Source organism: Nyctereutes procyonoides, unplaced genomic scaffold (assembly GCF_905146905.1).
Source record: "Nyctereutes procyonoides isolate TBG_1078 unplaced genomic scaffold, NYPRO_anot_genome, whole genome shotgun sequence".
NCBI classification, from domain to species: Eukaryota; Metazoa; Chordata; class Mammalia; order Carnivora; family Canidae; genus Nyctereutes; species Nyctereutes procyonoides.
The window spans coordinates 5165605-5175133 of NW_026575129.1; positions in this window are offsets into that span (position 1 = coordinate 5165605).

Genomic DNA, 9529 nt, shown 5'->3' on the forward strand with positions numbered 1-9529 from the left:
CTATGCAGGGAGCCCATCGTGGGACTCAATCCTGGGTCTCCTGGGCCAGGCAGATGCTCAACTACTGAGCCACTCAGGCGTCCCAGATTTACGAGTTCTTAAAAAAAAAAAAAAGTACAGTGGAAGTCAAAGGAATTTGGATATTTTACAGAATTTGGTCACCATAGTACAGCTCTATGCTTGATGAAATCCTCTTTGGTGCATGCACTGAATGAAACGCTCCATTCCCTTGGGGCACCTGGGTGGCTCAGTGGTGAGCATCTGCCTCCAGCTCAAGGTGTGATCCTGGGGTTCTGGTATCGAGTCCCACATCGGGCTCCCTGCATGGAGCCTGCTTCTCCCTTTGCCTGTGTCTCTTCCTCTCTATCTGTGTCTCTTATGAATAAATAAATAAAATCTGAAAGGAAGGAAGGAAGGAAGGAAGGAAGGAAGGAAGGAAGGAAGGAAGGAAGGAAGGAAGGAAGGAAGAAAAACTCTCCACTTCCTATGGCCATTTGGTTGGTGTAGGGTCATATATGTCTGGGTAGACCTAGAAGCTCCCTGGGCCTCATTTTTCCCCCAATGAGGAAATAAGTCTTTCAACCACTGGTCCCAGTAGCTCTCATGAGCAGCAGCCACCACTACGGAGTAGATCATGGCTTTCGGCAAGTAGGCCTGTGTCTGAATGTCCAACATACGTTTGATCTTTTCATAGTTCCTTGGAACAACATCTACTTTGGCATTCTATTATCATCCATTATTTCCAGATGTTCCTTGTTTTTATTCCACTCTTCTATTTCACAAACCAGGTTTTGTTATTTTTAATCTTTGTCTTTTGTCTGTGTTTGTGGATCCGAGAAACAGTCTCAGAAATAGTATCATTCTTTGATTTTTCTAGGTATCTTTTTTCTTTGTTGTTATAGCTGAGTGTGGCTTCTAGACATCATGTAGGAGACTTACTTTAGGGTTTTTGGAAATAAAACAACTATCTTAATTGTCTAGCACTACTTTCCTTTTATTTCTATTTTACATGTATTTCCCATTTGCCAAAAATGTTGTTTTAATAGTTGGTGGCCCATTTTTTTAAGATTCATTTATTTTTAGGGGAAGAGCAAACTCACAAGTGGGAGGGACAGAGGAAGGAGAAGAGAGAGCATCTCAAGCTGACTCTCCACTGAGCACAGAGCCTGACCCAGAGATTGGTCTCATGACCCTGAGATTGCGACTTGAGCAGAAACCAAGAGTGGAACACTTAACTACCTGCACCCCCCAGGCCCTTGTTATTGTCTACGCTACCATATACTTCTTTTCATCTTGCAAATAAGAGAGAAGTATACAAAGTGTGTCTAGTACAGTTATTTATATAAATCGTGACTATTTTGGAAAATACCACTAAGCAGTTAAGTTGCTGTTAACTTAATAGAGTCCCCCAAGCCCTGAATGGTACAAATTCATATTTATCAAAATAACTTACTTTAAATTTATATTATCTAATTTTTATTTGCCTAGTGTAAAGTAGAGAGCATGTATTTGCTGTTTTTCTCTACCTTCTATGTCCTCCATTTTATGCTTACAGTGCCCTTTAGGTCAAGTTTTGTTGCTCCTTGGCACTTGTGAGTTTGTAGCATTCTTTCTTAGATTTATGCCTTGAATCAGAAAAGCTTTTTAAAGAAATCTGTTTCTGCACATTGCCCCATAAAATTTTCTTTGGATGGATTAGTAATATGCCAAGCTCATAAGGAGTTTAACGGCTATTTCGACTTGTTGATTTATTGTAGTTTCTTTGTTGTTGTTTTTGGAGAATTTCTGTCCTTCCATCGGCTCCCAGAAACCTTGAAACATCTGTGCGGAGGAGAAGGACGATCACATGGAAGTGGAAAAGCACATGGAACTGCTTTGTTGCTGCATATCGTGTGGCAATAAAAGTTATAAGTCCTGATGTTTCAGGTAATCAATGATGTACCTTTAACTTGTAGTCTAAAAGTCTAGATCTCAGCTGCTCATTTGAAATGCATTTCCCTATGGAAACAAGGTTAAGTGGGTACTTACATTTTTTAAAAGATTTTATTTATTCATGAGAGACACAGAGAGAGAGGCAGAGACACAGGCAGAGGAAGAAGCAGGCTCCATGCAGGGAGCCCGACGTGGGACTCGTTCCCAGGACCCCAGGATCCCGCCCTGGGCCAAAGGCAGATGCTCAACCGCTGAGCCACCCAGACATCCCAGAGCACTTACATTTTTAGGTGAGTTCATAAAAGCCTATTTCACCCAGAATATAACGAAAATTCTATACTTTGTAGTGAATAAGAGCAGAATATTGTTATAATACTGGTAAGTCTTAAGTAGCCAAAAAAGAAATACAATTGAATAGTAAAGTACTTTTAAAAAAAAATATATATATATATAGAGAGAGAGAGAGAGCTGATAGTCTTTGGAAAGACCAATTTAACTAGAAGAGTAAATAAAGGAATACTCTTATGAAAATTCCAATATGGACAATGGAAGGACAAATGGTATTAGTTTTTTTCCTTTCTTCCTTCTTTCCTTCCTTTCCCTCCCTCCCATCTTCTCTCCCTGTCTCTTTCTTTCTTTCTTTCTTTCTTTCTTTCTTTCTTTCTTTCTTTCTTTTTTTTAAGATTTTTATTTATTTATTAATGAGGGACACAGACAGAGGAGAAGCAGGCTCCATGCAGGGAGCCTGATGGGGGACTTGATCCCAGGACCCCAGGATCACGCCCTGAGCTGAGGGCAGATGCTCAAGCACTGAGCCACCCAGGCACCCCTCCATTTTTCTTTCTTTCTTTTCCTTCTCTCTCTGTCTCAGTCTTTTTCTCTCCCTCTCTTTCTTTCTTTGTTCCCTCCCTCCTTCCGTCCCTCCCTCCCTTCTTGTCGCATAATACAGCCAGTTTTGCTTATCCACATTGTCCCAGGGAACCGCAGGCTCACTTTAGTATACTGGCATCTTAGGCTGTGTGGGTTCTGGGTCATTCCAGTTCTGTTCGTCCTGCTTCTACCCTCAGCGGCTCTCCTGTTCTCCCCTCCTGCCCAAGGATTCAGGGAACCACAGCCCTTGGCCGTGCAGGCCGCGTGGAGGAATGGGGGCAGAGCAGCAGTGGGGCTTCATGAGTGGGGAGACCAGGACCAGTTACAACCTCACACTCCCACTAATTTTCTTTATTACATGTTTCTCTTTAAAATAAACAACTTGAGGGGCCCCTGGGTGACTCAGCTGGTTGAGCTTCCGACTTGGTTTTGGCTCAGGTCGTGACCTCGGGATTGTGAGATCAAGCCCTGCATGGGGCTCCACACTCCGCAGGGAGTCGGCTTGCGATTCTTTCTCCCTCCCTCTCTGCCCTTCCCTCCCCTCCCCTCTCTCTCAAATAAATAAGTCTTAAAAACCATTAAAAAAAAAACCAACTTTGAATTCTGCTACCTGGTTACAGTTTTACGGTGGCCCCTCAGAAACGTCAGTTTCTTGATCTTTGAGATCTTTGAGAAAAAAGAAGGGTTTGAGTCAAAGTATTGGCAAATTCACACAGATCCACCACAATCTTCAGTCTAAGCTACTATCTGTGCCTAAACTGACAGTTTCTCCCTTTGTCCCCCAAAAACTCACTGTTCAAAGCAATGGGACCTGTTGCTCAGATACCCCAAAGAAAGGCAAGGAGGACAACTCTAAATGTCAGTGTTAGGTGGGAAAATGCTGTTCTTCTACTACACCCCGTAAAGTCATCCTGTTCTCTATATAAACAGATTTTATTATTATTTTTTATTTTTTAAAGTTTTTTAAATTTATGATAGACATACAGAGAGAGAGAGAGAGAGAGAGAGAGAGAGAGAGAGAGAGAGAGAGAGAGAGGCAGAGACACAGGCAAAGGGAGAAGCAGGCTCCATGCCGGGAGCCAGACGCGGGACTTGATCCCAAGTCTCCAGGATCGTGCCCTGGGCCAAAGTCAGGCGCTAAACCGCTGAGCCACCCAGGGATCCCCAGATTTTATTTTTTATAGAGACAACTGACTGCTATTGAATATTGTCTAAGGGGGAGAAAAAAAGGAAAGAACGTGTGTTTTCTACTTATGCTATTGGCTGACTGCACCTATAATCCAACCAACATATTACTTATATGAAAAAATGCACATTGGAGCGCCTGGCTGGCTCAGATGGCTAAGTGTCTGCCTTTGGCTTGGGTCATGTTCTCCCAGTTTTGGGATGGAGCCTCACATCAGGGTCCCAGCTCAGTGGGGTGTCTGTTTCTCCCTCTCCCTCTCTCTCCTCTCTGCTCATGCTCTCCCTCTCCTTTCTGTCTCAAATGAAAAAATAAAATCATCAAAAAAATTTTTAAAGCATATTTTACCTGTCATACTATACTCAGGAATTGCTACATAACACGAATTTAGAGCCCATCTTTATAATTTAACAGGATATGATCATCTAGACAGTGAAAAAAAATGCACCAGAATTATCTTTAAAAATTGAGGAGCACCTAGGTGGTTCAGTCAGTTAAGCAAGCATCCAACTCAATTCAGTTCAGGTCATGATATCAGGGTTTGGGGATTGAGTCCCTTGTCAGGCTCTGCACTGAGATTCTCTCCCTCTGCTCTTGCCCTGGCCCCCAATTGAATAAATAAATTTTAAAAAGAAAAATTGAAAGAGCCTTTGGGGTTTGAGTTATTTTGCTTGGATTGAGAACTCTAAGAGGTGACCAAAACTGCCTTTGAGACATAAAAGGGAACTGTTAAAAGATAAACTGAGACTTATTAAAATTTTAAGAGTTTATTTGAGCAAGTATCTATTTTAATTGGCAGTGCCACACTGGAAGTAATTAGGAGTGCTCCACCAATAGTAGCCAGGGGAGAGACTTTTATAGGGAAGATGGGGAAGCAAAGCAAGGGAATTACTTGATTTGCCATAACTTAAGCATTTGTTTTATTTGGAAAAGTCAAATTGGCTGTTTGTGACTGGTTGTCCTTAGATTTCAGTTTCTTGGGGTTTTGAGGCGTTTACAGGCTTAGGCTCTGGTTTGCTTATGGAGGCTGCCAAATGTTTAGAGCTACCTCCATCGAATGGCCTCCTTGTTTAATCAGTTACTGTGGGGGGCTGTGATGAACTTAGCATATTTACCAATTGCAGACCATTGCTGCTTTTAAACTTCTCTAAACCTCTATGTGTATCTGAGAAAGGAATATCTCACTAAGCCAAGAGCAGATATTTCTGATCGAATGGTTTCTATCAAAGTGATTCAGTTTGTGTTAGTTTAAGGAGCCATTGTGAGTCACTTCATTCATACAAACTGTCAGGTGTGGTCTGAGGGGCCCACCATGAATGATAGAGACACCAGACTTTCCAGGACTTTAGAGGTTTCCCAGAAGCTAGAGACAAAGGCCAGTCCAATTCTTTATTATACAACATTATGTAGATGCTGATAAGGGTTTAATGTTCAGAATATATAAAGAATACTTACAGCTGAACAATAAAAAGACAATTAAAAAGTGGGCAAAAGGGGATCCCTGGGTGGCTCAGCGGTTTAGCGCCTGCCTTTGGCCCAGGGCGCGATCCGGGATTCCCCGCATTGGGATCCCTGCGGGGAGCCTGCTTCTCCCTCGGCCTGTGTCTCTGCCTCTCTCTGTGTCTCTCATGAATGAATGAATGAACGGATGAATGAATGAATGAATGAATAAAATAACCTTTTAAAAAAGGTGGGCAAAGGATTTGAATTGACATTTTTCTGAAGAAGTCACACAAATGGCCAATGAACATGTGAAAAGATACTCAAAACCATTACTTCATTACTCCTCTTCCCAGAAACTATACTGAACTGAAATTTCTTTTTTTCTTTTTTGACTGAGGTACAAGAATGCAAAGGTAACGCGGCCTATCTCCCAACCTGTCTGTTCTCTGTTTTTTCCAAACCTCCATTAGGGAGTCTTGTACTTTGGAAAGAATTAGGTAGACCTCACACTTCAGGCTTCATTTAGTTCCTTGTGTCCATTATCCGATGTTTAGAAACTGAGGAATGGAAAGGACAGTTGATTGGCTCCTCAGACCTTCTGGAGGCCTGGCACCGTAAGATTGAGCATGCTGCGCCTTCTGCTGCATGTTCTCCATGACCGACTTCTTGTTCTTCAAAATTTAAGTTGAATGCCACCTCTGCTAGATGACTTCCAGGAACTTCTCCCCTATTCCCAGCCCCAGTTTTGATTCTGGTGCATCTCCCCTATGTTCTCTGGTACTTTGTGTATATCTCTGCCATAGGTGGCATTTATTAATGTTGACATGTGGACAGTCTAGTGTGGTAATAGACATTGGAGTCAGAATGTCTGGATTTTAAATTCTGACTTTATTTCTTATAAGCCATGTGACATGAAGAAAGCTTCTTACATTTTGTATGCCTCAGGTACCTCATTTAAGATAATAATAAGGGGCACCTGAGTGGCTCAGTTGGCTAGACATCTGACTCTTGATTTTGGCTGGGCTCATGGTCTCGGGATTGTGGCATTGAGCCCTGCATTGGGCTCCATGCTCAGATTCTTTCTCTCTCCTCTTACCTTCTCTCCCACCGCCACTCCCCACCCCTTGCTCCTGCATGCACTCTGTTTCTCTCTCTCTCTAACAAATAAATTTTTAAAATCTTAAAAAATAAAATAATAGGGGAGCCTGGGTGGCTTAGTGGTTTAACACCACCTTCAGCCCAGGGTGTGATCCTGGAGATCCAGGATCAAGTCCCGCGTCAGGCTCCCTGCATGGAGCCTGCTTCTCCCTCTGCCTGTGTCTCTGCCTCTCTCTCTCTGTGTGTCTCTCATTAGTAAAATAAAATAAAATAACTCTTACATAAGGGCTGTTGAAAGAATAAAACAATTTATATATGGCAATTAGTATTACATGTTTGGCACATAGTAATTAATCAATACATCTTAACTATCATCATTTTTGTTTAAGTTTCTAGTTTATCCAGAAGGTAGCAAATGTCTTAAGGATGGAGAACCCTTGTCATTCTCCAGGACTAGTAAGTGTGCCTGACACATGGTAGATACTCAACAAATGTTTCGTTTTTTTGTTTTTGTTTTTTAAGATTGTATTATTCATAAGAGACACACATACACAGAGAGGCAGAGACACAGGGAGAGGGAGAAGCAGGCTCCATGCAGAGAGCCCGATGTGGGACTCGATCCCAGGACCCCAGGATCACGCCCTGGGCCGAAAGCAGATGCTCAACTGCTGAGCCACCCGGGCATCCCCGTGGTTTTGAATATAGATAGAACAAGGTTCTGTCTCAGCGGCAAAACTAAAACACCACACTTCAGTCTCTCTCTAAATACCTAGGGTTCATTTGCTCCTCTCTGGTCCATGCAGGAATTACCTCTTGGGACTCTCCATGGTGCTGGCCTTTGCCCATGTGGCTTAAGTAGCCAGAGCTTGACCCAACAATTTGGACCTTATCATATCATCTGTTGACTTAATATCTCTGCTGTACCCCCGGCCTGACTGAGCATGCTCAGTCGCCTCAGTGTGCCGAAGATGAAGGCTTTTAGTAGCTCTCCCTACCTGACTTCCTAAATAGGCTCGTGGACTCTTTCCTAAATCCTACCCCGTTCAGCTTGCTCCTCATGACACCAACGCAGAAGTAGCTAGTCTTCTCCACTCTCACTCTCTTTCCCTGAATGCCCTTCCTGCTTTCATCCCCCCACTACTTTGCTGCTGTTGTTTTTCTCTACCTTTACCTTCTTCCTCAAGTATGATGAGAACTTTTGTGTCCACTTCATTATTGGTGACTCTCCTCCCCCAAATCCCTTTGGAATTGGTAGCATATTTTCTCTAAGTGCACTGAGAGGAAGTAGGGGAGGACTTCAGTGGGAGACAGGCAGGCTTTTCAAAGGTAGGGAGCTATATGTTTGGTGTCTAACATTGACCTGTGTAAAGTCAATGGAAAATAGATTTTCCGTAAGCCAGAGCTCAGGATGATGGTGGTTATGAAGTGTGTGTGATGACAGAGCTTGGAAGGAGGACAAAGCCTTGGTGGGAAATGCCCCAAGGATGAACTTTGGTTAAATCCCTGGTGTGTGTGGGGCCAGATTTGGTGAGAGACAGTTTTGTTTTGTTTCCAGATAAACTCTGCTAGAAGGAGGGCATCCAAAGAAAAAAGGGAAAGTTCTGAGGGTTTTTTTTTCCCTCCATGAACCTACTTAAAAGAAACTGTGCTACATCTACACACAGATAAAAATCATTACTGTCTTTGTGTAGGAAGATGGTGCAGTTCCTAATGTTGTTACAGCAAAGTACAACCAACAAATTAGGCCTAGTCAAGAAATTGAAGTGAATCAGATTCAGATGCCACAGTCACAGACTTAGAGTTCCTCTGATGGTCAGCGCTGGGGGTCTGTGAAGCCTAGACTGCTGAGTCAGCTCCTAACTCTTCACATGACCACAAGCATTTACTAGAATGTTTCCAAAAGAAAATTAAAATGCATGCAGCAACATTTGCTATTATTTTCATTTCTGTGAATAACTGGCATAGTAATTTTTAAAAAGATTTATTGATTTAAGTAAGAGAGCATGTGAGTTAGGGGAGGGCCAGAGGGAGAGACTCTTCAAGCAGACTCCCTGCTGAGTGTGGAGCCCAAGGTGGGGCTCGATTCCTTGACTCATGAGATCATGACCTGAGCCAAAACCAAGAGTCAGATGCTTAACCAACACCACCTACATGCCCCAGAATTCAAAGTTTTTAAAGAACACTTTGTTATTAATCTAGTTATCCCTAGACTATTAATCAGTTATTCCCAAATAGTGACTATTTTTGTTTGCTTTTACAATAAGCATCTTTTTTTTTTTTTTTTTTGGTGATTTCTTTACTGTGGTAAAAAGTACTGAACATCTCCTTTCCTAATTAGGAAAATCAAGCTGTTTCCATTTTAGTATAATTGGAAACTGTATCAGTGGAAGAATCTTAACTATGATTTGCATTAAGATAAATTCATGTGAGGCATAATGGAGTAAATATACACATACTACTGGTGCTAGGTTTAGTTGCTGTACTTTGTTATTTAAGATGTAGTTATTTGAGAGAGACAGAGAGAGAGAGAGAGAGAGAGAAAACACACAAATGGGGGGAGGGGCATATGGAGAGGGAGCCGTGCAGACTCCCCACTGAGTAGGGAGCCTGATGTTGGGCTCCATCCCAGGCCCCAGGTCAACATCATGACCTGGGCTGAAATCAAGAGCCAGACACTCAACCAACTGAGCCATCCAGGCAGCTCTAGTTGCTGTGCTTTTTAAAACATGGGTCTGGGGCAGCCCTGGGGGTTCAGCGGTTTAGCACCGTCTTCAGCCCAGGGTGTGATCCTGGGGACTGGGGATCGAGTCCCACGGTGGGCTCCCTGCATGGAGCCTGCTTCTCCCTCTGCCTACATCTCTGTCTCTCTCTGTGTCTCTCATGAATAAATAAATAAAACCTTAAAAAAACAAAAACAATAACAACAGCAAAAAACATGGGTATGAAACAGCGCTTCAACTCCCTGCTGAAGGACTTTACGTACTCTCTCACTCCCCACCACCA